Source organism: Oryctolagus cuniculus, chromosome 12, assembly GCF_051225735.1.
Source record: "Oryctolagus cuniculus isolate XC-2025 breed Fujian yellow rabbit chromosome 12, ASM5122573v1, whole genome shotgun sequence".
NCBI lineage: Eukaryota > Metazoa > Chordata > Mammalia > Lagomorpha > Leporidae > Oryctolagus > Oryctolagus cuniculus.
Window position 1 is genome coordinate 84,689,410 of NC_142878.1, and position 22,606 is coordinate 84,712,015.

The window sequence follows — 22,606 nt, forward strand, 5'->3', positions numbered from 1 at the left end:
TTAAAATACCGAGTATCTGAGCTTTTACCCAAACTGTGTGGAGACCCCTGATCTCTTCCTGCACCTCCGTGCCTGTGCAGGACGTGTTCACGTAGGGAGTAAGATGAAGACATCCACTGGGGAAGGATGAGTTGAAGGCAGGCTGAAAAGCAGTCAGGAATCTGACTCCCACTATTACTTGTGTAAGCATAAAGAGCCCATCCACTGCAGCAGACCCTCAGCTGTGTGTCCCCTGACTCACTGAGGTAACGCGACCTCCGTGGACAACAACACAGAGTGGACCCCAGGTGGCATCTGCCTGCTGCAAACAACCATTCGTTTTTCAGCCCAAAGGCACAGCCCTGGGATGCAATAACCTCTACATTTTACACCTTCCTTATATCCCCTTCCCTAGGCTACTGCAAATCCACACTGGCAAAGGAGAAACAAAGGAAAAAAATACACTTCTCCCTTTAGCTAGGAGATTTGAAACAAGAGCACACAAAAAATCAGCAGACGCACCGAGGTCTCCAGTACTTGAAAAACCGAGTACCCCCTTGGAAATACAAACACGAGGAGAAAAACCCCCAGAAACAGGCAAACTGTCTGCAATTCACAAATGATGACCCACATTGAAAAATCAAAAGCAGAATCTTCCCATGAAAATTACCACAAGAAAAAAAAGGCAGACACTTTCCAGTTCTGTTCTCGATGTATTTCCAAAGACGATTAGGTTTATAAAACTGGAACAGGTAATCACAGAGCAGCAAGGAACATCTACAGTGAAGTAGAATGTAACGGCTAAGTTAAACAGCACAATAAAGGCCACAAACAGTGGTCTCCCCAAAGGCAAACATTTCCTGGTTCGCAGAAGGTTTAAAACACTTGCAAACACAAGGTACAGAGACACTAGCAGAAATGGCATTTTACAGGTCAGCTCCAAGGCGTCACCTTGCACAGTCCCAAACATAGGGTATGCCTGGACCCACATAGTATTATCTTTCCCAATTTCCTACCATTTTGGCTTCATCTCTTTTTTTTTTTTTCATCTCAACAGCAAATGAAAATATTAACATCTGAAACTGGAGTGGGAGGTGCTCTGAGAATCTTGGGCAGACATGGCGTTTAATGCTTGTTTTAGAGCATATTCTGCTGTTGGAATAGCACAAATTGGGTAAACGAGAAACAACAGAAGTTAGTGTGACTCACAGTTCTAGAAGGCAGGAAGCCCAGGATCACGACACTGGCATCTGGCCAGAGTCTTCACGCTGCATCACACTTGATGGATGGGTAAGTGAGGGTGGGAGAGACAGAAGGCAAAGTAAGGCTACGCTTATCCCTTTAAGTCAGGAGCCCCCTCCACAGTAACAGCCCTTATATCTAACCATCTCACAAAGGCCCCACCTCTCAACACAATGGCCTTTAAATGTCAACAGGAGTTTCAGCTGGGACATTCAAACCCCAACATTACACTTTACCTGTTGTACACCTTGCCTTACATAAAACTTGCCAAACACAACTCCGAAAGACCTAGCTAGATCTGAGCTCCTGGGATGTAGTGATGTGAAGACCTCTATTTAGATGCATGCACTTAAGATACACATACTGTGGAAGACTGGTGGTTCGAGAAAGCCAAGCTATCAAGGGTGGGAGCGGAAGAGGATTACTAAAGGCACTCAATGATTCGGCCCCACTATATCCTCACCCTAAAGTAGTCCAGGAGCATCAACAGAACCTAAGAAATTGTTACAAAAGCACATTCCAGGACCTCATCTCAGACTCACCAAATCAGAAACTCTGGCAAAGGGGTTTCCAATTTCGTTTTTAGAAGCCCTCCAAAGCGTGGGCATTTGGTGCAGCAGTAAATACCCCTCTAGGTGTGCCCACATCCCCTCTCAGAGTGCCTGAGTTCAACTCCTGACTCTAATTCCAATTCCAGCTTCCTCCTCATGTCTGACCTTGGAGGCAGCAGGTGATGGCTCAAGTCCTTGTGTCTCTGCCATTCACATGGGAGACCAAGACTGAGCACTGTGCTCCTGGTTTCAGGCCGGCCCAGCTTCAGCCCTGTGGGCATTTTGGAAGTGAACCACTCCATGGAAGATCTCTGTTTCTGCCTTTGAAATATATAGTTTAAAAAAATTTTTAAAAGAAGCCCTCAGAGTGATTCTAATGCACACTGCAGTTGAAAAACCACTACCATTATCACAAACACACACACATTAGCCTAGAAAAGACAGCGGAGGGGCTGGCGCTATGGCACAGGTTAATCTTCCACCTGCAGTATCCCATATGGACGCCAGTTCTAGTCCCGGCTGCTCCTCTTCCAATTGAGCTCTCTGCTATGGCCTGGAAAAGCAGAAGAAGATGGCCCAAGACCTTGGGCCCCTTCTCCAGAGTGGGAGACTTGGAGGAAGTCCCTTTCTCCTGGCTTCAAATCAGCCCAGCTCTGGCCCTTGTGGCCACTTGGGGAGGGAACCAGCAGATGGAAGACCTTTCTCCCCGTCTCTCCCTCTCACTGTCTGTAACTCTACCTCTCAAAAAAAAAAAAAGGCAATGGTTTTCAATCTTTATTTCACATTAGGATGATATGAGAAAGCATTATAACACTTTTTTATACCCTCTGGATCACCAGATAATTAAATCTGAATCTCTAAGAGTGGGATTCAAGTGATTCTAACGTACAACCCAGTTTGAGAACTACTATTTCTGAAAGCAAATGTGAGTCCAGAATGTAAATAATGCCATGATAGTAAGAAATGAAAATGCAGGCCATCAAAAAGTTGCCAAAAGTGGTATGAAACAAAACTAAGAAATAAAATAGGTTAAGATCTGGGCTGTACAAAAGAACTGCAAAAAGACAATTATCAACTTATCTAGCTCAGGAGCAAATGGAGGGGAAACTCAGCTTGAAACAAGTCTTTAAAACCTCTGACCGTAGGTTTGATGCACAAGTAGGAACACCTGAAAACGATGAACAACAGATCAGGAAAGCCAATACACCTGAGGCTCCCAAGTTTACCTGCACATTGGAGCCACCTGGATAACTTTAACTACTCCACACGCCTTGGCATACCTGAGTGTATGATTTTAATTACATTGGGTGGGACCCAGCCTCTGGCAATTGTTACAGATCCCCAGGTGAACGGAGTGTGTGATCTAGTTCGAGAATCTCTCTTGTATGAAAAATATGACCAAGCAAAGAGAATGGGAGCAAAAATAAAAGAAAGAAAACACCCCCAAGAGGAAGAAAAATGTGTGTTTCAACATCAAAGGGGCTACTGATGTCTAGTAAGAGCAAGTTAAGAGAGACCAAATGTCAGATATAACACCAGAAATTGCTAAGTGTCAAGACAAAGAAAATCTCACAGAAGAATCCAAACAGGAAAATAAAATTAGGTTAATACACAAACACAGAAAGGTGAGGGAGCAATGTCTACACAGTGCCGACCACAGGTAGTAACAGATAATAGTAACCTGAGTGCAATAGCCAAATTCTTGCTCACGTGCAAAGGCAAGCAGCGGTGATATCTTCAGAAAAAAACTGCCAAGAAAAATAACATCAGAATTTAAGAATGGGGAAGCTCTGTCTTTTTATGCCTGGCATAATTTCCTAAGTGTTCATCTATCCTGTGGCATGGGACGGAAACTTCTTCCTATGTAAGAGTGACGACGTTGCATGGATGTACCATATACATGAGGTACCTCGAAGAGTTGAATTGGGGGGCCAGCACTGTGGCATAGTGGGCAAAGCTGCCTGCAGCGCAGGCATCCCATTTGGGTGCCGGTTTGAGTCCTGGCAGGCTCTGCTTCTGATCCAGCTCTCTGCTATGGCCTGGGAAAGCAGTAGAAGATGGCCCAAGTGCTTAGGCCCCTGCACCCACATGGGAGACCCAGAAGAGGTTCCTGGCTCCTAGCTTTGGATTGGCTCAGCTCCAGTAGTTGCAGCCATTTGGAGAGTGAACCAGCAGATGGAAGACTTATTTCTCACTGTCTCTCTCTCTGCTTTTCAAACGAATAAATGAATCTTAAAAAAAAATGAGTTAAATTCGTGGAGACAGAAAGTAGAGTGGCCAGAGGGAGGAGGTGGGAGTTGTGGCACACGTATCAGCTTTCCAGGGTCTGTTTTCCATATTGCCTAATTTTCTTCCTCATCTTCAGAGGAACAACAATCTGGCTCTAAAGTATGTGCCTATGTGAACATCACATCTACAGTTCCTACTCATTCGAAAGCTATTTGAGTTCCTGTTTTGCGGGATGAAAGAGTTCTTAATTATAGAGATGGGGGGGGTAGTGTTGGTTGTATAACAAGTGATTGCACTGAACATCACTAAACTGCACCTTTAAAATTGGATAAGATGCCAAGTTTTACGTCATGGTGTATCTCACCACCATTTAAAACAGAAGTTTTTAAAAAGAGAGTGGGGACTGTGACCGGCGCTGTGGCATAGTGGGTTAAGCCACTGCCTGCAGTGCCAACATAACATATGGGCACTGGTTCGAGTTCCGGCTGCTCCGCTTCTGATCAGGTCTCTGGTACAGCCTGGGAAAGCAGTAGAAGATGCCTCAAGTGCTTGGGACCCTGCACTCAAATTGGAGACCTGGAAGAAGCTCCTGTCTTCAGATAGGCACAGCTCCAGCCATTGCAGCCATCTGGGGAGTGAACCAACAGAGGGAAGACTCTCTCACCCTCTCTCCCTCTCTGTAACTCTGCCTTTCAAATAAATAAATAAATCTTTAAAAAAATGGGGATCTTTTCATTGGCTTGATGGAAAGAGCACATTTTGGATTCTGAGAGCTCTCTTTCCCCAAGACTGCTGGTTTCTTGAAATGAAGGAAGAGGGAGAGGAAGAGGAGAGGGAGGAGAAGGAGGTAGAATGGGGAAACACTTGTACAAAAGAATGACTGGTGAGTTGTTCACCCACTAAACCAGTGAGTTCTCAAATGAGGCAACACACTGGAATCTCTGGGAAGCTTCTAAGCCTCATGGCTATGCCCGGATACACTGGCTTAATGGATCTGCTGCAGGCCTCACAATAGTATTTTAAGTGGCTCCCCAGGTGATTCTAACGTGTAGCTGTGTTTTAGAATTCCTGCACTAAAACATGGTTAACTAAATAATGACCACTAATACCAATGATTAAATGAAGATGCAAAGTAAAAATAATAATTTAATAACAAGCTGGCTCTAAACTTCCATGTTATACTTACTCTTTGCTTGAATGAAAAACAACTAAGCTGCTGTATTATTAGCCAGGCTGAAGGGCCTATCAGAGGGAGGGAGTCCGAGCCCCACAGCCACAGCTGTTCCAGAGTGCATCTTTACAGCTCTCAGCCATCAGGTAGGGTCTGGCCCCTGCCTCCAGCTGAGATTCAAAGCATAGATGCATCAGGACTTGGGGAAGGAGGAAGGACTGGAACTCAAGAGACAGGCCAGAAACTGACCAGGCTGCTGAGTTAGCTCAGATAGGTGATGGGCTACCTCTGAGTCACCCGCAGCTCCTGCACAGCATGCCTCCCCAGGGGTGCACCCAAGAGCAAATACACAGTATAAAAGAGAGTGTTCACTGAAGGAACTTACTTACTTTTCAATAGAACAAATTAGAAGAGATGAATTAAGAGAGAGAATGAACACAGTAACACACACATGCAGCTCACTTTGTTTTCAGTTTTGAAAGTAGAGGGAAAATATATTTGCAGTGGTATTCACCTAGCAAGTGCAACCAAGCAAAAGTGAAAACCAGGGTTTTTCAAGCCCGGCATGATCATCAGGTTGGGCCAGAAAATTTTTTTGTTTGTTTTTCAATGTTTTTTAAAAAAGTCTTAAGAATTGTATGTATGTATGGGCTACAAGTGTGACATTTCAATAGATGCATACAATGTGTATTGATCAATTCAGAGTAATCAACTTTCATCCTCGTTTGACATTATTTTATGATTGAAGCCTGAGAGCTCCATTCCTCATTTTCTCATATAACATATACCAGGTTATTGTGAACTGTAGTCTCCTCTCTCTGCTGTATAACACTAGGAATTTGTTACTTCACTAACTCTATTTGGCACCCTATCTATCCCCCATCCCAACCCTCCTAGCCTCTAGTATTAGCTGTCGTATATTCATATTGAGTTTTTCTTAGCTTTGGCATATGAGAGAGAACATGCAGCATTTGTCTGTTTTCATCTGGCTTATTTTGCTAACATTTTGTTCCTGTTCTATCCATTATTTTCTGCAAATGACAGGATATTACTGTTTTTGATGGCTGGATAGTATTCCATTTAGACATACACCACATTTTCCTTATCCATTTGTTTGATGACGGACACTTTGGTTGATTCCACATCTTAATGATTGTGAGTAGTGCTTTAGTAGATGGGTGGACCAGCTACCTCTTTCATTCCATGTCTTTTGTAGACATACCCAGTAGTGGCATTGATGGATCATATGGCAGCTCGCTCTGTTTCCAGTTTTTAAAGGTGTCTTCATACTGTTTGCCCGAGTGGCTGTTTTAATTTACATTCCTTCCAACAGTGTATAAGAGTTTTCCTTTCTCCACATCGATGCTAGCACTTGTTACTCTCAGCCTTTGGATAATAGCATTCTAACAGAGGTGAGGTGATATTTCATTGTGGTTTTGATTTGTATTTCCTGATGGCTAGTGATTTTGATTATTTTTTTCATATATTTTTGGACATTTGTATTTCTTTTTTTGAGAAATATTTATTCAGGTCTTCTGCTCATTTCTTTTCTTTCTTTCCTTTTTTTAAATAAAGATTTATTTATTTATTTGAAAGTCAGAGTTACACAGAGAGAGAAGGAAAAGCAGAGAGAGAGCGCGAGGTCAGTCTTCCATCTGCTGGTTCACTCCGCAGACGACTGCAATGTCTGGAGCTGTGCCGATCTGAAGCCAGAGGCCAAGAGCTTCCTCCAGGTCTTCCCACACAAGTGCAGGGGCCCAAAGACTTGGGCCATCTTCCACTGCTTTCCCAGGTCATAGCAGAGAGCTGGATCAGAAGTGGAGCAGCTGGGACTTGAACTGATGCCCATATGGGATGCTGGCACTGCATGAGGTGGCTTTACCTGCTCATCCACGGCACCGGCCTCTTCTGCTCATTTCTTAACTGAATTGGTTGTGATTTTTGAGTTGTTGAATTTTTTGAGTTCCTGTTATTCACCAGATATTAATCCTTTGTCAGATAAGTAGCTTGCAAATATTTTCTCCCATTCTGTCTGATACCTCTTAACTCTACTGATTGTTTCTTTGGCTGTTCAGAAGCTTCTGAGTTTAATATAATCCCATGTGTCATGTTTTGTTTTGTTGCCTGTGCTTCTGGGATTCTACCTTTTAAAATATCATTTCCTGTACCACAATATTGAAGTGTATGTTCTATGTTTTCTTCTACATATGTATATCCAGTTTGCCAGCACTACTTACTGAAAAGAGTATCTTCTCTCTAAATGTATATTTTTGGCACCTTTGTAAAGAATCAGTTGGGTGTTATGTATATGGACTGATTTCTAGGTTCTTTATTCAATTTCATTGACCTATGGGTCAGTTTTTATGCTAGTAAGATGCTGTTTTAGTTACTATGGCTTTGTAGAATGCCTGAAGTCAAACATTGTGATGCCTTAAGCTTTGCTTTGGCTTTAAATTTTTATTTATTTTCTCAAAAGGAAGAGAGACTGGGAGACAGAGATAGAGTCAGAGAGAGCTCTCTCTTCTGCTGATTCACTCCCCAAATGCCCACAACTACTAGAACTGGGCCAGGGTGAAGCCTGGTGCCAAGAACTTAATCCAGGTATCTCGTGTGGATGTCATGGCCCCAACCACCTAAACCATCAGCTGCTGCCTCCCAGGGTGTTCATAGGCAGAGAGCCGGGATCGAGAGTGGAACTGGGACTTGGAAGCATGCACTGTGGTATGAGATGTCTGTACCACTGCACCAGTGCCTACCCGCTTTCCCCCTTTACTGGGAGGACTGCCCTATGCACTCCAGGATGTCTGGCTGCATCCAGGATTCCACCCTTTAGATGCCAGTAGTTCTTTCAGTTGTGGCTACAAAAATGGTCTCCAGATACTATCCAATGTCTCCTGGGGAGGAAAATGGCCCCTAGTGGAGAATCACTGGGGTAAATTCAACTTCAGTATTCTTTTAGAACACCAGAGATTAACTTTCATCTCCTCAACTTTGTACAAAATATAATCCTAGCACGGGGACTTCTGGTCAGCGTGATTGACTTGTGGCGTGAGCATCTGGAAGTTTTTCAGGTAAAACCTGGCTAAAGGCTTCTGGAGTAAGTGGAAAAGGAAGATGGGTGCTGAAAAGGGGGAAAAATGCTCCAAAGGAGCTCAGCAGACTTCGAATCTTCTCAAACTAGACAGTGATGTTGTAGTGAACGATGCTACAGAGATAGCAACTGTGGGAGTGACCAGACATTACCAAGAGAAAATGGGATGTGAGGTGACAGATGAACAGGTTGCCATGAAAATGGAGACTTAAATGAAGAGAAACAGAAAGACTCTTCCAGATGAGCATGGACAGTACCCGATATGGGCAAACCAGAGGCAAAGAAAAAGGCTGAAGGCAAAAAAAAGGAAAGAGAACCAGCAAAGTGAAGCAGTGCAGGCAGCGGGTCTGGCCTGGGAGACTCTCCTTGCGAACTTGAAAAAGGCCCCACAGGACAGCTGTTTGGCAAGAATGCGTGCATTGATTTCGGCTCTTACCAAATGAAAGCTATTTCTTTTTGTGTTTTAAGTTGGCCTTTTTCCCCTTCAATTCAGACCCAGTATAACTCCTCAAGGTTTTTAGAACTAAAATAAAGTATTTTCTGTGGTGGAAATATATATATATATGTATATATATGTATATATATATATACTCTCATATTTTTACATCTCATTCTTAACATTATTAGAGATTTAAAAACTGATTCCAATTGATTCCAGAATTATGTAAATGTAAATACAGAGAACAAACTATCAGCTCTGAATCACTTAAATGAGAACAGAGAAAAAAACTGAAGTCCTTTTGTCAAGTGACATAAAGCATAAAACCAGAAAGATAAGGGTTAGTGGTATGGCACAGCAGGTTAAAGCCCTGGCTTATGGTGCCAGCATCCCATATGGGTGCTGATTCAAGTCCCAGCTGCTCCACTTCTGATCCAGCTCTCTGCTATGGCCTGGGAAAGCAGTAGAAGATGGCACAAGTGCTTGGGCCCTTGTACCCACATGGGAAACCCAGAAGAAGCTCCTGGCTCCTGGCTTCCCTTCAGATCGGATCAGCTCTGGCCTTTGTGGCCATTTGGGGAGTTAACCAGCAGATGGAACACCTCTCTCTCTCTCTCCTGCTCTACTTCTCTCTGTAATTGTCTTTCAAATCTCAAAATCTTAAAAAAAAAACCTTAAATCTTAAAAAAAGCAGAAAGATAAAAGAGGGTAACAAAAGATAAGCTTAACTAGTGAAAATGCATGTGAATAGAATAAACTTCTGTTATGAGATGACAAAATGCAAATTAGGATCAAATCACAAACGCAATTGTTCAGAGAAAGGATGGTTAGAATTAAAGGGCTAGGAGGAATCAGTATTTTGGGACAGCAGTTTAAGCCACTGCTTGCACCACTAGCATCCTATACCAGAGTGCCAGTTTGAGTCCCAGGCTGCTCTACTTCCAATTCAGCTTCCTGCTAATGTGCCTGAAAAGGCAGTAGATGATGGCCCAACTACTTGTAGCATTGCCACTTATGTGGGAGATCTTGATGGAGCTTCTGGCTACTGGCTTCAGCTTTGCCCAAAGTTTGCTGTTGTAGCCATTTGAGGATTGAGTCAGAAGATGAAAGATCCCTCTTCCTCTCTGTTTCTTCTTCAGTCTGTTGCTCTGCCTCTAAAATAACTAACTAAATATTAAAGAAAAAAAAATTAATTGGCTATGAAAAACAAATGAAAGTCTCCAGTTTTCAATGGTTTCACTTAGGATTTTTTTTTACTTAATGATGGTGCAAAAGCCCATTCATACAACTACTGTTTTTCACTATCAGTATAGTAGTCAATATATTACATGATACATTCAACACATTAATATAAAATAGGTTTTGTACTCGATGATTTCGCCCAAATGGAGACCAACGTAAGTGTTCTGAGCATTTTTCATGTAGGCTAGGTTAACCTGTGATGTTCACATTAGTTTAGTTATATTATATGCCTTTTTCATTTGTAGTGGGTGTATTGGGACATAATCCCATCGTAAGTTGAGGAGCATCCATATTTGGCAAAAGCAAAGCCAAAGAAAACAGGAGCAGTGATGTTATTGTCAGGCAGCATTGATGTTTAACTTCATGCGCCCATAAGGTTTATTCTAGAATTAATAAAGTTAAAAAAAAAAGTCTTAAACTCAGAGGATGGTACAATGAGATATTGCTATGTTCTTCTTTACACATTGCTGTAATTTCTAGTTTAAGTTCCGTGAAGGCAGTAGCTGTATTTTATTTATAGTATATTCACAGTACCACTGTGTCTGCCAAGGAAATCACCCTCATTTATAAATGTTGTATAAGGGAATGTGTTTACATGATCCATGGACCCTGATGGAGTTAAAAATGATTCATTGTCAAGAGCCTTCATTTCCTAGTCCATGCAATGAGGAGTCTCAGCTCTCCCACTGCTATTCTGTGGTATTTTTATCACTTTTTTTCTTTCCTAGTTGCCTACTTTCTTTCTTAAAATTAGTATTAAGCTTATGGAACATTCAGACATTAAGGATCTCACACATTAAGAAGTTTATATTGAAAAGCTATTTATTAATTCAAAATGCTATCAGACCCATTTTCAGCAATACTAGAAGGTAGTGGTGCTATAAGAACAGTCGTGTAGACAGCCCTTCTCAATCCTATGCCTTTCTCAGATAATATTGCCTTGAAATGTCCCAGGAAGCTCTAAGCTGTTGAGACCAGTGATGTTCCATTTTTCCACTTTGATATCCCCTGGCCTGGTTCAGGTGTTGATGATGAATTAAATAAAGTCCTTCTCATGTTATTTCCTAGAAGGAGCCATTAAAATGTATTTCTTTCTCTTTAAAATTCTCAATAGTTTTGAAGATGCTTTAAAAGTACAATCTAGAGATGAGCATATACACCAATGAATGGTTAAGCTGCCTGTTGGGGCAACCACACCCCATAGTAGAGTGCCTGGGTTCAGGACCAGGCTCCACCCAGATCCCAGATTTCTGCTATTGCATATCCCTGTTGACTCAAGTGGTTTCATCCTTGCCACCACTTGGGAAGTGAACCAATGGATTCTCTCTCTCTCTCTCTCTTTGTCTCTCAGAGTTGGGAGTATGGGTGGGAGGGTGGGCACAGTGAGAAGAATCACCATGTTCCTGAAGTTGTAATTATGAAGTGTATGAAGTGTGTAACTATAAAGCTGTATGGTTCTGTATACATTCCTACAGACTTACTTCTAAGGGTACAGTTTAAAAACTTGCCATGAGACCCCAAATCCCCTTAGTAGTAAATGGTAGTAAACATTCCATCTTAAGTGTTAAGGTGATCATATGGATTTGATTAAGGGTCTGGCAATAATAATAGAAGAATTAAAAAGGAGGGACTGCTCCTACATGAGAAGCAGTCCACACAGCAGACTCAGAGAATGACAATCGCTTTAAATAGCACTCTGATTTCAGAATCAGCCCTTAAGGCATTCTGGTCTGGTTTAAAAGTCCATGAAAGCATTTCAGGCATGGAAAGCCAAGACACTGGCAAAAAATGTCCTACATTAAGGACATTAAGACACCAATGGAAAGAAGTGGTCATCAAAGAAGGAGGTACTTTTCTTTGAAGGGAAGAGAGAACTTCCACTCTGCTTACTGCTTTGTCTAAATACTGACAGAGTCCATGGATTCAAAAGACTTCCATAGCCTAGGCAGCTCATGTCAAGAGCCTCGGGTGATCACTGATGTTATACATAAGAATGTTAATTGTTAAATTAACAACAAAAGTCACTGTGTACTTACTTCCCATGCAGGACCTCTGTCTTCAAAGAGTTTTATGATAATTATGTCTAAGTGCTCACTAAAGATGTATCATTTTGGGGTGCTTCTTTAAAGTTAATTAAGTTTCTAAAAAAAAAAAAAGAAGTCACATTAACTTCAAAATGCACTGACTTTGAACAGCCCTTGTCTTTACTGTTGTAGGAATAGTTTTTTTTTGTTTTGTTTTGTTCTGTTTTGTGTGCAAATTGTTGAAATTTTTACTTAGTATAGAGTTGATCTTCTGTGTAAAAAGTTAATCAAAAATTCATCTAAGTGGATAATAGGACAGGGATTGGGAGAGGGAGGAGGAAGAGGGGTGGGAAAGTGGATGGGAGGACAGATAGGGTGAGAAAAATCACTATATTCCTGAAGTTGTACTTATGAAATGCATGAAGTCTGTATTCCTTAAATAAAGGTTTATTTGGGGGGAATAAATAAAAATAAATTTAAAAATTTTAAAAATACAATCCAAAATTTTAAAAACAATTTAAAATATATTTGTATATCATATTTATATGTTTATATAATAATGTTTATCTACACTAATAACCTAGACTTAGGACAATGGGAGTACATGAAATGGTGATAGGCAGTGCCACCCAAGGTTTGCTCACTCACCTGGGACCACTGTGCAGAGGACACCATGGGAAAGCAAATCAGGCCTCACTCCCAGCAACTGACTCAATTGCACACCCATCTCACCTCCATCCATCCTGTTCCCTGCCCCTGCAAATTAAATAAAGCAAAAGAAAAAATATCAGTCTAACAAGATTTTATTTAATGTTCCAGACTGCCTCCAATCCATATTGATCAAGTTTCAATTTGAAGCTGGAGCCTGCAGCAATAAGTGAGATCAATATGAGGCCTTCATTCAAATATCTTGTCTGCTAACAAAACAAAACAAAGCAAAGAAAAAAAATGCACAAGTGCAATAGGCTGACAAAAAGGCCAGACTTTACAAAATAAGCTATTTTTTAAAAAGACATAACCAAGTATTTAAGCTTGTGATAAGCTTAAATATTATTTTTAAAGGTATTTTTAGGTAGAAAAAAAGGGAAATCACTAAGACCCACCTAAAGCCTTTACTGATTTATTTGCAAGGATTAACTTCTGTGTTCCTTTGGCTTTTGTTTGTTTCTTTCTTTTTTAAAAAATGATTTACTTACTTACTTACTTATTTGAAAGGCTGAGTTACAGAGAGGGAGAGGCAGAGGCAGAGAGAGAGAAGTCTTCCACCTGTTGTTTCATACCTGTTGTTTCATTCCCCAAATGGCCCAAACAGCTGGGAGTTGGCCAGGTGGAAGCCAGAAACCAGGACTCAGGAGCTTCATTGGGGTCTCCCACATGGATACAGGAGCCCAAGCACTTGGGCTAGCTTTCCCAGGCCCATTAGCAGGGAGCTGGATTGGAAGTGGACCAGCCAGGACTCAAAGCAGTGCTCATATGGGATGCCAAAGCTGCAGGCAATGGCTTAACCTGCTATGCCACAGTGCCGGCCCCTTGTTTGTTTCCTAAGCAGCTCTAAAATACATTTTGTGGATGCTGAGGATGACGTTTCACATTAATCAACTAAGAAGGGTGTCAAAGAAATGTTTGTTCAAGCCCCACTACCTGGGAGAGTAAACTCTAGTATGGGAATGGGAGTGCACATACAAAAACAATTCCAACACAAAACACGACAATGTCACCTTAAAATTATCAATAAGTGATCCAAATACTTTACAAAAGCAAAGAAGGAATAGTTTAAACCTAAATAATGAGCTATGAAACAGACGTCTTCCACTTACTATTTCCTTAAGCAAATGTCCAGCTGTTTGTGTGCCTCTCTCCCCAGATAAACTGACCTATGTATGTGGAGGGACTTTTGGGGACAGAAGTAGGTGTCCAGAACACAGCTGGCTGTTGGGGCTCCAGGAAGGCACTACGTGCACTTAAGTAAGCCAAAGACCCAGGAGAGGATATGTGGCTTCAATGATGGCAAACTTGGCCAGCGCCGCGGCTCACTAGGCTAATCCTCCGCCTGCAGCACCAGCATCTCGGGTTCTAGTCCAGGTTGGGGCGCCAGATTCTGTCCCAGTTGCTCCTCTTCCAGTCTAGCTCTCCGCTGTGGCCTGGGAGTGCATTGGAGGATGGTCCAAGTGCTTGGGCCCTGCACCTGCTTGGGAGACCAGGAGAAGCACCTGACTCCTGGCTTCAGATCGGTGTAGCACACTGGCCGCAATGCACCAGCTGTAGCGGCCACTTGGGTGGTGAACCAACAGAAAAAGGAAGACCTTTCCTCTGTCTCTCTCTCTCTCACTGTCTAACTCTGCCTGTCTTAAATAAATAAAAAGAAGAATAGCTGGCACTGTGGCTCACTAGGCTAATCCTCCGCCTGCAGGACTGGCACCCTGGGTTCCAGTCCTGGTTGGGGCGCTGATAATGTCCCAGTTGCCCCTCTTCCAGGCCAGCTCTCTGCTGTGGCACAGGAGTGCAGTGGAGGATGGCCCAAGTGCTTGGGCCCTGCACCCGCATGGGAGACCAGGAGAAGCACCTGGCTCCTGGCTTTGGATCACCACGGTGCGCCGGCTGAAGCGCGCCGGCTGCAGCAGCCACTGAGGGGTGAACCAATGGAAAAGGAAGACCTTTCTGTCTCTCTCTCTCTCTCACTGTCCACTCTACCTGTCAAAAAAATAAATAAAGAATGATGGCAAACCTGGCCACTGGAGAGAAGGGGAGCAGGGGGCCTGGAGAAGGCAGTTTTTATTCTGGGTCTCATCTCCTCAGGGGGACACTGCAGGCACTGCTTCAGCACACTGTCTAATCACGTGTTGTGATGCCAGCAATCCCAGAATACAGTAGCTGGAAACATTGAATTTACTCACTAGTTGCAATTTGGGCAGGGCTCAATGGGAACAGCTGTCCCTGCTTCACTCGGCATAAACTGGGTCAGCCTGGAGCCTAAGGGTTGGAATCGTTCCCAGGGTCCCTTACACCCAAGTGTGGTGGTTGATGCTGGCTAGTACACTAGCTGGAGCTGTCAGCTGCACCACCTCCATACAGTAACTCCAAGTGGCCTCTCTACATGGCTCCCAACTGGTGACTGGGTTCCAAAGGTCAATACTTAAAAGAGTAGCTGCATCTATTTCCATACCTGGCCTGAGAACTCACATAAGATCATTTTCCCACACCTGATTGGTTGGAGTCCACAGAGATTCATTGAGAGGGGAAACTGACTTCAACCTTGGATGAACAGTGTCAAGGATCTAGACGAACTTGTAGCATGAGACAGACTATTCTGGATTTTGGGGGAAAATACGATCTAGCACACCTTATATGTTTTCTAGAACACGTGTTAGTAGTAGTAGTAATGGTAATAGAACAAGGCCAGCGCCGCGGCTCAATAGGCTAATCCTCCACCTGCGGTGCCAGCACACCGGGTTCTAGTCCCGGTCGGGGTGCCGGATTCTGTCCCGGTTGCCCCTCTTCCAGGCCAGCTCTCTGCTGTGGCCCGGGAGTGCAGTGGAGGATGGCCCAAGTGCTTGGGCCCTGCACCCGCATTGGAGACCAGGAGAAGCACCTGGCTCCTGCCTTTGGATCAGCGCGATGTGCCAGCTGCGGCGGCCATTGGAGGGTGAACCAATGGCAAAAGGAAGACCTTTCTGTCTGTTTCTCTCTCTCACTGTCCACTCTGCCTGTCAAAAAAAAAAAAAATGGTAATAGAATAAGAAAGCTTGGTGTAAGATATCAAGTCAGGTGTTCCACAAACATGCATTTTCATGGCCATAAATATAAATAAGACACTCCCTGCCATCAAGGAATCTGTGATTTCACAATCATAACTCAGTAATGAGGTGCTCACTGCAGAGTTCAAGAGCAGTCCAGGTTTTATGGGTCTGAAGCAGGTGCAACTGAAGAACCCCCTTTTTTAAGAAAACGCATATGAAATCACAAATGCAAAATCAGGCACACCATCTACAAAGGGGCCTGTGAGAGTGTGCAGCCATGGCACAAAAGCGAGAGCATCGCAGAACGTCTGAGGAGGTCTAAATCAGAAAGGGCAGGAAGTGAGGCCAAGACAGACTGACAGAAGGGCAAGGCCACAGGGCATTAATAAGGTTCAAGAACTCCTGCAGGAGCAAAGGAGACAGTTAAAGTGCAAGCCTCATCTCTGGACTGACGGCAATGGCAGGAAATGTCTTATTTACACTTGGAGTGGGTTTGGAGAGCTTAGAGTGGCAGCAAATGGAGGTGGGATTTTAATTATGAGCAACTAAACTCCACCAGAAGATTGTGAACATGAGAAGAAATCGTTAATGAAGTTTAGTAGGCAGAGAAGATTGTCATAGGCAAGCTTTTGTTTCTTGTCAACCTATTTGTCAAGGTGGCAGACCAGATAATTAACTGGCATTTAGCTTCCTTGTTTCCACTAAACATATTACTGAATCATTTTGATAAAAATGATCAATCAGAGTATTTTCAGGCACTGGTGTTGTGGTGAGTGTGTTAGGTTGCTGCCTGTGATGCTGGCATTCCATATGAGCACCAGGTCAACTCCAAGCTGTTCCATTTCTGATCCAGCTCTCTGCTGCTGCACCCGGGAAATCAGTGGAAGATGACCCAAGTCTTTGGAGCCCTGCTACCCATGTAGGAAACCCAGGTGGAGTTGCAGCCTCCTGGTTGGACCTGGCCCAGTCCTGCCTGTTGCACACATTTGGAGAGTGAAGTGGTAAATGAAAGATTTCTCTCTCTCTCTCTCTCTCTCTCTCTCTCTTTCCTTCCCTTTCTCTGTAACTCTGCCTTTCAAATAAAAATAAACAAATCTTTGTGCCTCATGGATCACTCTCCTCCGTAATTTAAAAAGAAGAAACAGGAGTTTGTTAACTCTGGTCTTTCTGTTAAGCTCACGTTTTTATAAATCTGAACATCAAGAATGTTCTATCTAAATTTGTACAGCGTGATTTTTTTAGAATAAATATTTTATAAAAGGAAAAAAAAAGTGATAAATCGTCCCTTATCTGTGGTATCTAATAGAGTAACAAAAATTTAATGTATAGTAGTGAAATTCACATTTTGAGATTTGATGATTGTTTACGATGCTTATCTCTCCTGCAGAGGAACAGTGGGTTTTTTTCTTACTATTTGTTCGAACTCTTTACTTAGTGTAGAGCTAATTTTATTAGTATAAAGTAAACCAAAAGTAGATCATTGTAAAAATTAAGAGAGGGAATAAGAGAGGATGGGGGAGGAAGGTGGGAGCATGGGCGGGAGGGAAGATACGATAGGCAGCATCACTATGTTCCTAAATCTGTATGTGTCAATTACATGAAATTTGTTTACCTTAAATAAAAAAAAAAAATGAAAAAAGTGATAAATCAGGAAGAGCATTTTGTAGCAGGTTAAGCTGCTGACGGCATCCCGTTATGGGCACTGGTTTGAATTCTGGCTGTTCCACTCCTGATCCAGCTCCCTGCTAATGTGCCTGGGAAAGAAGGCCCAAGTCCCCGGGCCCCTGCACCCATGAGGGAGACCCAGATGAAGCTCCTGGCTTCTGACTTCGGCCTGGCCCACCCCTGGCCATTATGACCACTTGGGGAGTGAACCAGCAGATGAAAGAGCTCTCTCTCTTTCTCTCTCTCTGTCTATAACTCTACCTTTCAAATAAATAAACAAATAAGTCTGAAAAATGATAAATCAGGGTATTCTTAAACATGGAGATCATCAGGTATATTTTTGGCATATTCACTCTTTGGGCCATTATTATTCCTGAAAAGTCTTTACAAATTGAGAAAACACAATTTCCAGTACAAAGGATTTAAATTACATTCATAGTACTGTTACTTTGTATCCATAGGGGACTGATTCCAGGATTCTCCATGGATACCAGAACCCAAAGAGGCTCACGTCCCCTTAGATAAAAATAAAACAACATAGTATTTGTACGACCTACACAAATACTCATATATACTTTAAATCATCTCTAGATTTCTTATGATTCCTCATGCAATATAAGTGCTATGTTATATACTGATTAGGAAATAATAGTAGGAAAAATGTCCATATATATTTAATAGAGATTCAATTTTTAAATAATATTTTCAATCTATGGTTAGTTGAATTCATAGATTCAGAGCTATTGGATATGGACAGCCAACTGTATATACATAATTCTTTTACAAGAAATAGGTACTGATATGTTTAAGAACACAGAAAACTACTGTAAGGACGTATCCTAAGAGGATATCCAAAGACATATCCTAAGAGGATATCCTAAGACGTTTCCAAAGACAATGATGTCTTTGCTTGGCATTGCTGAATATTTTTCACTCTTAGTTTTTTTTGTTTGTTATTTTCAGTAATGTGATGTTATACTTGGGTGACAAAGTGATTTAAAACATCGTGCTTTTTTCTCAAGGTCTACCTCCAGATACTACCTCCTCAGGAAGATTTCTTTGGTGCCTAATCCATCTCCTGCTGCTCCAGCACCCCCAAACCACAGGCACAAACTCCTTCCTTCAAAACCCATTAGTGTCCGGCGCCATGGCTCACTAGGCTAATCCTCCGCTTGTGGCACCAGCACCCTAGGTTCAAGTCCCGGTCAGGGCACCGGATTCTGTCCTGGTTGCTCCTCTTCCAGGCCAGCTCTCTGCAGTGGCCTGGGAATGCAGTGGAGGGTGGCCCAGATCCTTGGGCCCTGCACCCGCATGGGAGACCAGGAGGAAGCACCTGGCTCCTGGCTTCTGATCGGTGCAGCATGCTGGCCATAGCAGTCACTTGGTGGGAGTGGGGAGTGAACCAACAGAAAAAGGGAGACCTTTCTCTCTGTGTCTCTCTCTCACTGTCTAACTCTGCTGTCAAAAATTAAAAAAAAAAAAAAACCGTTAGTATCGTGTATATTTCTCTTGTTCCATAATCATACTTAGCATTCTGGGATAGCTTTTCTGCGAGCCCCCAAAATGACAAACCCTATGAAAGTGGACTATAGCTACAACCCCATCTCAGTGGCTCAAACACAGATGATGTTAGGTTGTTAGGTAGGTAGGTAGCTGAAACGGGTGCAGAGTGCCTGGGCCATGGTGTAGGATGTGTCTAAGTCATTCAACCAACAGAAGGGAGAAAGTGCACACCATTCCCCAGTGACCAGTGACCACACGATTTAATTGATGACAAGAATGATTCTAAGGGTTTTGACATCTGCCAACTGATCTGTCCCTGCCAGGAGCTCTGTAAGAGCAGATAGTCTAATCCACTGCACATGGGACTATTTACGAAGTGATGGTAAACTCTACCATGCAGAATTGTTCCCAGGTTAAAGGAGATGGTCTACGTAAAGTGCCGACAATGAGTAGGTATGTAGACAGTAACTGTTTCATTGTTCTCTCTAGTTTGTTCAAAGTGACCAGTGTTTGGCGGTACAAGTGCTAAGAATGGAACTTTTTAGCCTGATTTCTTATATTTTCACTGTAGCTCACTCACAGGCCTGAAATGCAATTGTCCTTCTTCTCTCCTAAGGATTCCTGGTGCTGATCTGCACCTGCAGCTGATGAGGGGGAGCAGCCTCTTGATATCTTGTGCTTTTGAATCCAGTGATTCAGTTACTTCTCCAGTGACCCTGACACCATTTCGGTTCCAGAAAAGGCAACAAGACCACAGAATATTTTGAAAGCTGAAGAATATTATCATAGATTTAGAATCATCAGCCCACAAACCTTCCATTAACAGATGCAGTTCTTGCTAAAGTGAATGCACTTCTCATTGCCATTATCCGATAATAGCAGGCGTTTGTTGAATGCCTACTCTGTATTCTCCCGGGTAACTTGTATAGGTGTGCTCCACTGAATTGTTACAGAAATCCTAGGAGCATGCGTGAGCATCTCCATTCTTCACTTGCATCCAGTGAGGCTCACAGAGGTCAAGTACATTGCCCAAAGTACATTGTCAGTAAACAGCAGAGCTTGGTTGAGCTGGCTGCAAAGGCCATGCTTCCTTGTTGCCCTTTGACATACATGCCACAGTAATGAAAGAAACACAGGCCGTTCCTGTGAGAATGACCTATGTAAATACAGGCCAAGATCAAGCAACAGCAGCCCTCACTGATTTTGTCATTTTCAGGCACGGAGAGGAGGTAGCTGGGTAGATGAGAGGTGAGGAGAGAAGGAGAAGGTGTTCTTATTCCATTAGAATGGTTCTCTTTATTCACCTCTGCCAAGGACTTAAAGGAAGCATCAAAAACACAGAAGCCCCATAATCAACCCCAGTCTAGTTTAACCTCAGTCCTCACACTGGCCTTCCGTGGGGAGGATGAGACATGATCCTTGTCCTTCTATTCCCCTCCTCGTCCTAGCAGGAGTCTGCACACTCCCGAAACGTCCATAGTCGTTGCAGGTACGATGACACAAGGTGAACAAACTCTTAGAGTGAATAAGAACCAATGGGGCCAAAGTCAGGAATGGTGTATCCATCAGCCTTTGCTCTCTTCTGCTAACATCAGTCCTGAGACCACAGGCAGGAAGATGGAAACTGACTAAGGGAAGACAGCCTGTGGCCTCCAATAGCCCAGCTCAGCTGGTTCATGTAGTGGTCTTCTCACTTTTGGGAAGAAGTGGACAGCACAAGCACACTGCTCCTAGAAGTTGAAAGTTTGGGGTTGGGGGGGTGCCACTTCGAGTTCCAGAGGCTCCCTTTCTGTTCCAACTCCCTGCTAATGGCCTGGGAAATTAGAGGAAAATGGCCCAGGTGCTTTGGCCCCTGCACCCACGTGGGAGACCTGGAAGAAGCTCCAGGCTCCTGGCTATGTATCGTCTCAGCTGGGGTCATTTGGGGAGTGAACCAGTGGCTGGAAGATATTTCTTTCTCTTTCTGTCTGTCTGTCTGTCTGTCTCTCTCTCTCATTCTGCCTTTCAAATAAATAAATATTTTTTTTAAAAGAAAGTTTGGGTTTTCTGCTTTTGTGTAAGCTGCAGTGCTGTTTCTCCCACCTGCCAAGGGCCAGCTGCCAGACCCTCCAGGAGGCATCGTTGAGTTGCAGACCAATGGTGCTGGGAAGACAGAGGAAGCTTCTCTCTTTTCTTTCAGAACAGCATTTTGCTCCGTCAGCTGTCAAGAAGTCTTTGTGCAGACAGGTCTTTATTCCCAGGACAGAACAACTAGAGACAAGCATTAGACATTTGCCAATTCTTGATCACTTTTCTCACCCACTCTACTCTGTTCTTCAGAAATTGTTTTAGACCATATCTTTTTCCTGGACAACTTTGAGGCCTTTTTCAAAATAAGGTTTATCTATAGTTAGTAGAAAAAATAGGAACAGAGAAAATGGAACCCAAAGGAAGGAAAGAAGCAGTAAATATTTTAAACACAAAGACAAGCAAAGCTGGTATGATTAAGCTTCTATAATTGTCTCAGATTTTGGCCGACCAGGGCAAGAAAGGACGCTTGATGTTATGTAACTGTCAGACTAGGCACGTCAGGGGAACGTGGGGATAAATGGCAAGTTAGGGTGTCGTGTCTCATGGAATAGGATTCTGCAGTCTAGTGAGTTAGGGGTAAACTTGCCCCATTCAAATAAGAGGTGGACAATTTCCTGTTTGAGATCCTCAGGTCTCTTAATTCCACCTCCTTTTGAGTTGGCTATGACAGCAAATGGCACTACACTTAATTGATAACAACAATACTCTTTATTTTTGATAAGAAATATGATCTTAAGACTTTGATTACTCAGTGTCTGTTAAGTTTTTGGAGGAAAGAAATATTTATAGGTCAATCCAAAAGACGTTTACCTTCCACCAGATGCACAAAACTTACCATTGGATTAGGATAGGTCAACTTAGAAGATGGTATTAGATGACTTCTCCCCATTGTCCTCCCTGTCCCTTCTCTGAACTGCTTGAATATTTTATTAAAGTGTTCTTTTTTGGGGCTGGCACTGTAGCATAGCCAGCAAAGCCACCACCCATAGTGCAGGCCATATATATGGGTGCCGGTTCAAGTCCTGGCTGCTCCACTTCCAATCCAGCTCTCTGCTATGGGCAAAGCAGTGGAAAGCAGTAGAAGATGGTCCAAGTCTTTGGGCCCCTGTACTCATGTGGGAGACCTGGAAGAAGCTCCTGGCTCCTGGCTTTGGATTGTTTCAGCTCTGGCTATTGTGGCCATCTGGGGAGTAAACCAGAGGATGGAAGACACCCCCCCTTTCTCTTTCTCTCTTTCTCTGTCTCTTTCTAATTCTGTCTTTCAAATAAATAAAAACAAACTTTTTAAAATAAATTGTCCCCTTTTGTGATGCCATCATCCTGTGATGGGGGAAATCAAGAAGCGGTCAACTAAACTCTTCCCTCTATTAGCCCACAGGTACTGAGGCAGTTGTCTGATGGAGAACCATGAACGAAATGTGGTTCTGACAACAGCAACAAGGGCTCCTCTCCCCAGGAGCCAGCTTGTTCTCTTGTTTTGGACAGTTTGATAGAACTGATCTTATTTTCCATTTAGAATCAGCTGATTGGACGCTTCCAGCTGAATCAGTGTCTCCCAAATTAGGAAGAGTCCTCAACATGGCTGTGCCAACACTTGAGTGAGTCTCAACACTGAAGCCACTGGAAAAAACTCCCAGGGTGTTCACTTCACATCACCTTTTAA

General features: G+C 43.1%; 2 long non-coding RNA genes and 1 pseudogene across 2 annotated transcripts in view; 1 reads left to right on the top strand and 2 right to left on the bottom strand.

Moving 5' to 3' along the window:
* The window catches only part of LOC149123133 (uncharacterized), a 72,942-nt gene extending 71,555 nt beyond the window's left edge, over positions 1 to 1,387 (bottom strand). The window contains exon 1 of the long non-coding RNA XR_016217587.1: positions 1,189 to 1,387. This is a non-coding gene — a long non-coding RNA (uncharacterized LOC149123133). The remainder of the gene's footprint in view (positions 1 to 1,188) is intronic.
* Positions 1,388 to 8,247: 6,860 nt separating this feature from the next.
* On the top strand, positions 8,248 to 8,826 carry LOC149123134 (protein LLP homolog pseudogene; annotated as a pseudogene).
* Positions 8,827 to 9,423: 597 nt separating this feature from the next.
* On the bottom strand, positions 9,424 to 12,727 carry LOC149123135 (uncharacterized). Its single transcript, XR_016218552.1, has 3 exons — positions 12,617 to 12,727; positions 11,981 to 12,085; positions 9,424 to 9,865 (listed from the first exon to the last, which is right to left on the bottom strand). It is a non-coding gene; the product is annotated as an uncharacterized LOC149123135 (long non-coding RNA).
* Between the last annotated feature and the right edge of the window lie 9,879 nt (positions 12,728 to 22,606).